The sequence below is a fragment of the Gekko japonicus genome, unplaced genomic scaffold (genome assembly GCF_001447785.1).
Source record: "Gekko japonicus isolate JY-2015 unplaced genomic scaffold, Gekko_japonicus_V1.1 scaffold2125, whole genome shotgun sequence".
NCBI lineage: Eukaryota > Metazoa > Chordata > Lepidosauria > Squamata > Gekkonidae > Gekko > Gekko japonicus.
In genome coordinates, this window is record NW_015173200.1 from 259,818 (window position 1) to 266,872 (window position 7,055).

Genomic DNA, 7,055 nt, shown 5'->3' on the forward strand with positions numbered 1-7,055 from the left:
AAGCAAGAAATTGCAAGTAGATAAATAGGTACCACTTCGGTGGGAAGGTAACAGCGTTCCGTGCGCCTTGGTGTTTAGTCATGCCGGCCACATGACCACGGAAACGTCTTTGGACAGCGTTGGCTCTTCGGCTTTGAAACGGAGATGAGCACCGCAACCCTAGAGTCGGATTCGACTGGCTTTCGAGCAAGGGAACCTTTACATTTTACCTTTAGCTTATTTTCAGATGGCTTCTCAATTAAAAAATTCCCCAAGGTGGTTTTACAGTGTGATGAAATACAATTTTAAAAATCAGATTAAGTACAATTTTTTAAAATTCAGTTGAAATACATAAGTTTTGGAAGAGGCTGGGGAGGAAAAGGTTAACTTAGTGATGCTTTATAAATCTTAGAAGTAATGAGGAAGCACCTACTCACTGACTTTCCAGTTTCCTCTAGTTTGTCCCTGGAGCTCCCTAGCAGGCAAAGAGCCAGCAGAAACCAACCAGGTTCCATATTAGCATGCCACAAACAGATTAGTGACCAGTGTAATTACTCCTCCCTTGGACTCATCCCTGGCATCTTAGGATAAATGGATAATTTAGACTGCAGAGTATAATGAGCATGGAAAAACTAAGGTCTGTAGTGTAAAATAAATGAGAGAAACTGGGTTATAAATTATGGACATAAATTATGGATGGCTGCAAGTGAGAGATGAGTCAGTAAAGAGCTTTAAAATTAGCCTGTAACAAACACCCATGGGCTGGATCCTACCAGTGTTTCTTCTGGAGGAAGAGGGGAAGACCTGATCTCCACAAGCTATGCTGGAGGTCTTGGGACTTGCATGGATAGAAAGCTGTGTAGGATAGGGCAGCAGTAAGAAGGGGATTGGACAAGATCATCCTTTCTTTTTCTTGCGTTAGCTGAAAAGCTTCTGTTTCAAGCAGGGGTAGGCAATCCCTACCAAGAATGCTGAACAATGATATGGCAGACCCTTTTGCTTGGCACACAGGGCCGATTCTCTAAGGAACCAAGGCGAACCTCTGAGGCACTGGCACTTGACTCAGCTTGAAACCTTTTGTTTAGTAGCATGCCAATATCTTCACACGAAAATGTGATTTTGCAGTGAAAAGGCAGGCCAAATGGTTGCCTACCTTGTTTAAGAGCAGTATTGTCTCATAAGATGCCTTTATACAGCATTCATAACAAAAGTAGTGTCATGTTATCTTGCTATGACCAGGGCTTTTTTTAAAAAAAAATTGGTGCTAGAACTCTCAAGAGGAAAATGAAGTTTTCAATCTGTATATTAAAAACTCATGAACTTTTAAACATTTAAAAAAGAATTTTGTCGAAGAGGTTCTGGAACTCCATTCTGGCGTGTTCCCCCAGAAAAAAAAGCCCTGGCTATGACGGACCCCTGTATCTCCCCGACTGTTTGGCAGATTTTTCCTGCCAAAACTTCAGTTCCCCTCCATGTCTGAGTTTCCTTACAGTAGTGTATATATCATCTCTATTGATATAAACTTGGAACTGTCCCACCCTTTGTTTAGATATTGGTTTGACACAGTTCAGGAACTTGAGGGAAAGACAGGAGCTGTCCTGTTTTATAAACCCTTATGAAATGGCACTTGAGGCAAAGTAACTTTCAAAACAGAAATAATATTTTATTGAACAGGCAGAGTATATATAACTAGGAAGAAGGCCCGTTGCAGAGACAAATGAAATGAGCTCTAGCTGGGCCGTCGCCTGCCAGCCCCCCCACCCTAAGGAGAAGAAGGGGCATCGGTGTCCCCCGGGCCCAATGGCGGGTAGAGCACAGCCGCTTCGCCGGCACCTGCACCCCAGCTCCCACTGAGGGCAGGAGGAGGGTCTTGGCACGGTGGCGGGGCCACCTCAGGGAGGCCTCTCAGTGTGTTAGGCAGTGGCACTGGTGGCGGCGGCAGGGTGCAGCACGAAGTGGCATCAGAGCTGGCTCAGCTGGCCTGGACGACGACAGGGCTGCCTGTGGAGGGGCGGCCTCTTACCGCAGCAGCAGTCGCCACCTTGCCCCTGCCTCGACTATGGCATTTCTGAACGTGGTCCTGCTCTCCCAGTGGTCCTGCTCACCCTCCGGCCGCCAGAGCACCAATCCCCTCAGCTGGCTCAGAGCACAGTGAGCCAGAGACGCTGCTGGCCGCCTTGCCACCTCTGTAGGCGGGACGGAGGCAAGAGAGCCAGCCAATGCAGCCAGGGGATCCTTCAGAGTGGCAGGTGCGAGAGCGAAAGGCTGCGGGAGTGTGTGCAGGAGGGACACCAAAACACTTTTATATATAAGAAGAGATAGGGGTAGTAAAGGTTTTGGGATTGCTGAGGTAAAAGACTTTGTAATATATACAGACTTGAATACTTAGAACATTCAAGAGAGTGTATTTGTAGTTTTGTTTCAAGGTTTTCTAGTTCTTTCTTTGAGAGGTGCTTTGTTTAGTATATTTCAGCACTAAAACAGTTCTTATTAATGTTTCTACTTGAGGACAGTGTTTGCTTAAAGTTTCTAGATTTTTTCCTTCAGAGTTCTAGGTTTTCCTTTAGATATTACAGCTTTTCACTACTGAGGTGTCTAAGCTTCTCTCCTTTATCACAGATCAGGGTTCTCTTCCCAGCCCCTTTCACTGGCGGGAACCTATTCTCCTTGTCCCTCAGAAGCAATAACTCTTTTTACTATTTGGCTTGTATGGGAGTTCACTCTAACTACCCAGACCTTCTGCCAAATCCTTCTCCTTTGTCTGTATAAGGCTGTTCTGTAGCTTTCCGAACTGAGAATCTAACTCAGAGCAGTTTTAATATATTTAAGGCAATGGGGTTTCTCTTCTTCTCTCTGTAGAAGTACTTTTCTGACTATTGCCTGTCAGAAAACACTGACTCCCAAATGTCTCTTCCATCAGAAGCCAAACTCTTTGGCTACTGATCCAGACATTAGATTTCAAACAAAGACCAAAAGGCAAAATACCTATTTTCCCTCCAGATCAGCTGTTTTATTTCCTCTCTCAGCTGATGTTGGCCAATCAGAGAATGAGTAGAGCAACCAATCACATAAGCTCTTCTCTTCAAGGAAGACTAGTATGAACTCCCTGACTCTCTGACACAAGCAGCATTTTTAAAAGCCTGCTTTTCTGTGCAACCAACTCATACCAACTCATTCATTGTATATGGTCTCATAAACTGTATTTTTTCAACTTTTTAAAAAATTGTTGCTTCCTTGCTTTTATGTTTAGGCTTAAACTGACTAAATTCTAGCAAACAAATTAAAATGATATTAATCTCTCACACTAAAACAAACCATTTAAGCTAATACAGAAGTTGGGAAAATTATTATTACAAGAGACAGAGAGACACATTGAGCACACTGAAGGAGCACACTGAAGATCTCCATCTTGATTGGCTAGTGGGTGCCATTTAACAAGTGAGGGCAAACCTGGTCTATTCTTTGAGCTGTCAGATGGTGACGTGGCCCAGGACTCTGTACTAGACAGTACTGACCTTGATAGGTCAGATTCAGTATAGGGCAGCTTTCATGTGTTTGCAAACCAATCTATGTGTTTGTAAACCAATCCACCCCTGCATTTTTTTAGTGGTTGGAGAATTGTATGGCACATAAAGGTTTACCATTTAAAGAAAACCCCAAAACAGACTTTTGGGGAACATGGCGACCTGATAAGGAGCCATTTCAAAGGCTCCAGTCCTCTCTCGCTGTGGGGCGAACAATGCCAGGAAAGGAGGGAATTTACTTTTCTATCTTTACCTCTCCCCCAGAGGGGAGACCCAACTGACAAGTGAATTGGGCGGTGGGGCTTGATAGGTTTCCATCTGGGTTCTGGAAATATCAAGGGCAGCTGAGATAAGGAGGACTTTTTGCCAATAAGGTCAGCGAACCCCAAACAATGTTTTTATTCCCCCCCCAAGCCAATCTGGATTCAGTAATCTTTGCAACCTTTGCAACATTTTGGACCTCTAAAACTGTGATATTTTGGATATTTTTGGATTCTCGGAACTGTGATAGTAATAAAAAAGAATGGCAGTCTTCCAGCAGCTTTTGAAGTCAGCTTCCAATATATAGCAGTAAGAGGGACCCTCTTTGAAAATGTCTGGCTTTTGGAGTAAGGCTTCTGATAAACTTTGATTTTTAATTACAGCTATTCAGCAAAAGATTTGTATAACCAGTTTTTTAAAACTTTATTTTAGCAGAATGGCATTTGGCTGCTTTCCAAGAAAATCTCAGGTTAATAATAGATTGAAAATCGTAAGAGAAGCTCTTTTTTATATATTATTTAATCTATAATTGGTTATTTTCATTTTTACTTTTACTCTTAACCCTTTTTTATTTTTGATGAAAGACACTTGAAGCTTTCAGTGTTTCGGCTGTGACGTGACACAGCAGGGATTAATAAAACTCAGTTTCACCAGACAGTCGGCTCATCGGAAAAAAACAAGGTTTATTTATTTTCCTCTGTTATATATTTTCCTATTTGGACATGTGAAATTTCCCAGAATGAAAACAAAATGAAAACGTTGGGCTTTTCTCCTGAAGACTTTAGATGAATCAGCGTACCAGGAAACAAACCTAAGATGCTGCTCCCCCCCTTTATTTCCTTGTTTCTCCCCTTCCCTTTCCCCCTCCCTTCCCCCTTCTCATTTATTACCCCCCTCTCCTGCTTTATTATAATTTTAATAGAAAAAAATGTTCTGTTGGTGATAGATTGATGTTTGTGCAGGCTCATAGCTACAGTGGAGATTTTGGGGCCTGGCCCCCCAACTTCCTGCCAAGGTTCCCCCAAACTCCTTTCAGCCCAGCCCCCCCAAATCTCTGGCAAGATGTGGTGGCCACCACAAACTCCCCCTGTGCTGCTGGGTCCACTGGTTCTCCTTGCCTTCCCCCTTTCCGGTGCTTTCTCTCCTGACTCCCACCCCCGCCCTCCCCCTCATTCTGGTAGCAACCTCCAGAGCATCTTTTCTGCATTGGGGAAAGGCGAGTGGGCAGGCTGGCAATTGGGGTGGGTGGAGGAGAGCACCAGGGAGGAGGCACAAGATGCCAACGTTAAAGGCAGGCAGAGCTGATGGCCAGGTGGAGGGCGCCGCCACCACACCCAACAGTGCTGAGAAGCTGGTAATTAAATTACTTTTGATCAAATTAGCCAGTGCCCCAGTGTCCCTCGAGGAGTTAAAATGCCCCCTGATTTAGAAATTCCTGGCTATGGGCCTATGTTTGTGATTTAATTATTAGAATGAGTAGAAGACAAGCTACCTTTCTCATCTATACTATATTTATTCAGAACTTTCATTACTTGCTACATTTAGCCCTTTTTAAATAAGAACTGTAGAGAATATAAGATGGCGGTCACATGCGCGAGACAACGCAGGGGGGAAGCGAGACTATTTCCTCTGGAGGAATTTAAAATTATAATAAAGGAGATGAAAGGGAAATTATTGTCTGTCCTATACATTATGTATCTACATGATTGTCTTTGACAACAACAACAACAACAACAACAATAATAATTTCAATTTATTAAACAAGGTTTATTTATTTTCCTCTGTTATATATTTTCCTATTTGGACATGTGAAATTTCCCAGAATGAAAACAAAATGAAAACGTTGGGCTTTTCTCCTGAAGACTTTAGATGAATCAGCGTACCAGAAAACAAACCTAAGATGCTGCTCCCCCCTTTATTTCCTTGTTTCTCCCCTTCCCTTTTCCCCTCCCTTCCCCCTTCTCATTTATTACCCCCCTCTCCTGCTTTATTATAATTTTAATAGAAAAAAATGTTCTGTTGGTGATAGATTGATGTTTGTGCAGGCTCATAGCTACAGTGGCGATTTTGGGGCCTGGCCCCCCAACTTCCTGCCAAGGTTCCCCAAAACTCCTTTCAGCCCAGCCCCCCCCAAATCTCTGGCAAGATGTGGTGGCCACCACAAACTCCCCCTGTGCTGCTGGGTCCACTGGTTCTCCTTGCCTTCCCCCTTTCCGGTGCTTTCTCTCCTGACTCCCACCCCCGCCCTCCCCCTCATTCTGGTAGCAACCTCCAGAGCATCTTTTCTGCATTGGGGAAAGGCGAGTGGGCAGGCTGGCAATTGGGGTGGGTGGAGGAGAGCACCAGGGAGGAGGCACAAGATGCCAACGTTAAAGGCAGGCAGAGCTGATGGCCAGGTGGAGGGCGCCGCCACCACACCCAACAGTGCTGAGAAGCTGGTAATTAAATTACTTTTGATCAAATTAGCCAGTGCCCCAGTGTCCCTCGAGGAGTTAAAATGCCCCCTGATTTAGACATTCCTGGCTATGGGCCTATGTTTGTGATTTAATTATTAGAATGAGTAGAAGACAAGCTACCTTTCTCATCTATACTATATTTATTCAGAACTTTCATTACTTGCTACATTTAGCCCCTTTTAAATAAGAACTGTAGAGAATATAAGATGGTCACATGCGCGAGATAACGCAGGGGGGAAGTGAGACTATTTCCTCTGGAGGAATTTAAAATTATAATGAAGGAGATGAAAGGGAAATTATTCTCTGTCCTATACATTATGTATCTACATGATTGTCTTTGACAACAACAACAACAACAACAATAATACTTTCAATTTATTAATCGCTTTCCCCAATGGTCTCAAAGCGATTTACAGTTACACATTTTAGACAGGGGACTAACAATGTTCATAGGGGATAGGGAAGACAACATATATTCATTTAATTGCACACGCCATCACTGCACGGTATAAACATCTTCTGGCTTGGCTCAGTCATTTTCCGAACGGCTGCTTGTCGACCAGGCTTCAGGACCCGTATGTCAAATCGCCACACTGCCGCCGCCTGGCCAGAAACATCCAGTGCAGGGATTTTTGTAGCCGAGAAGTTCTTCCGCCTTTTCCAACCTCGACCAGGACGTCCCGACCGTCAGCTAACACCCTCCCACAAGGGAGATTGGTGTGTCCACCCTCTCTAAGGAGTGGTTCCCATTTTATCTACTCGCCGAAGCTTTTGAATTGCTGGGTGGACGATGAGCTGGGGACAACAGCGCGGGGCTCGAACTAACACAGTTTGG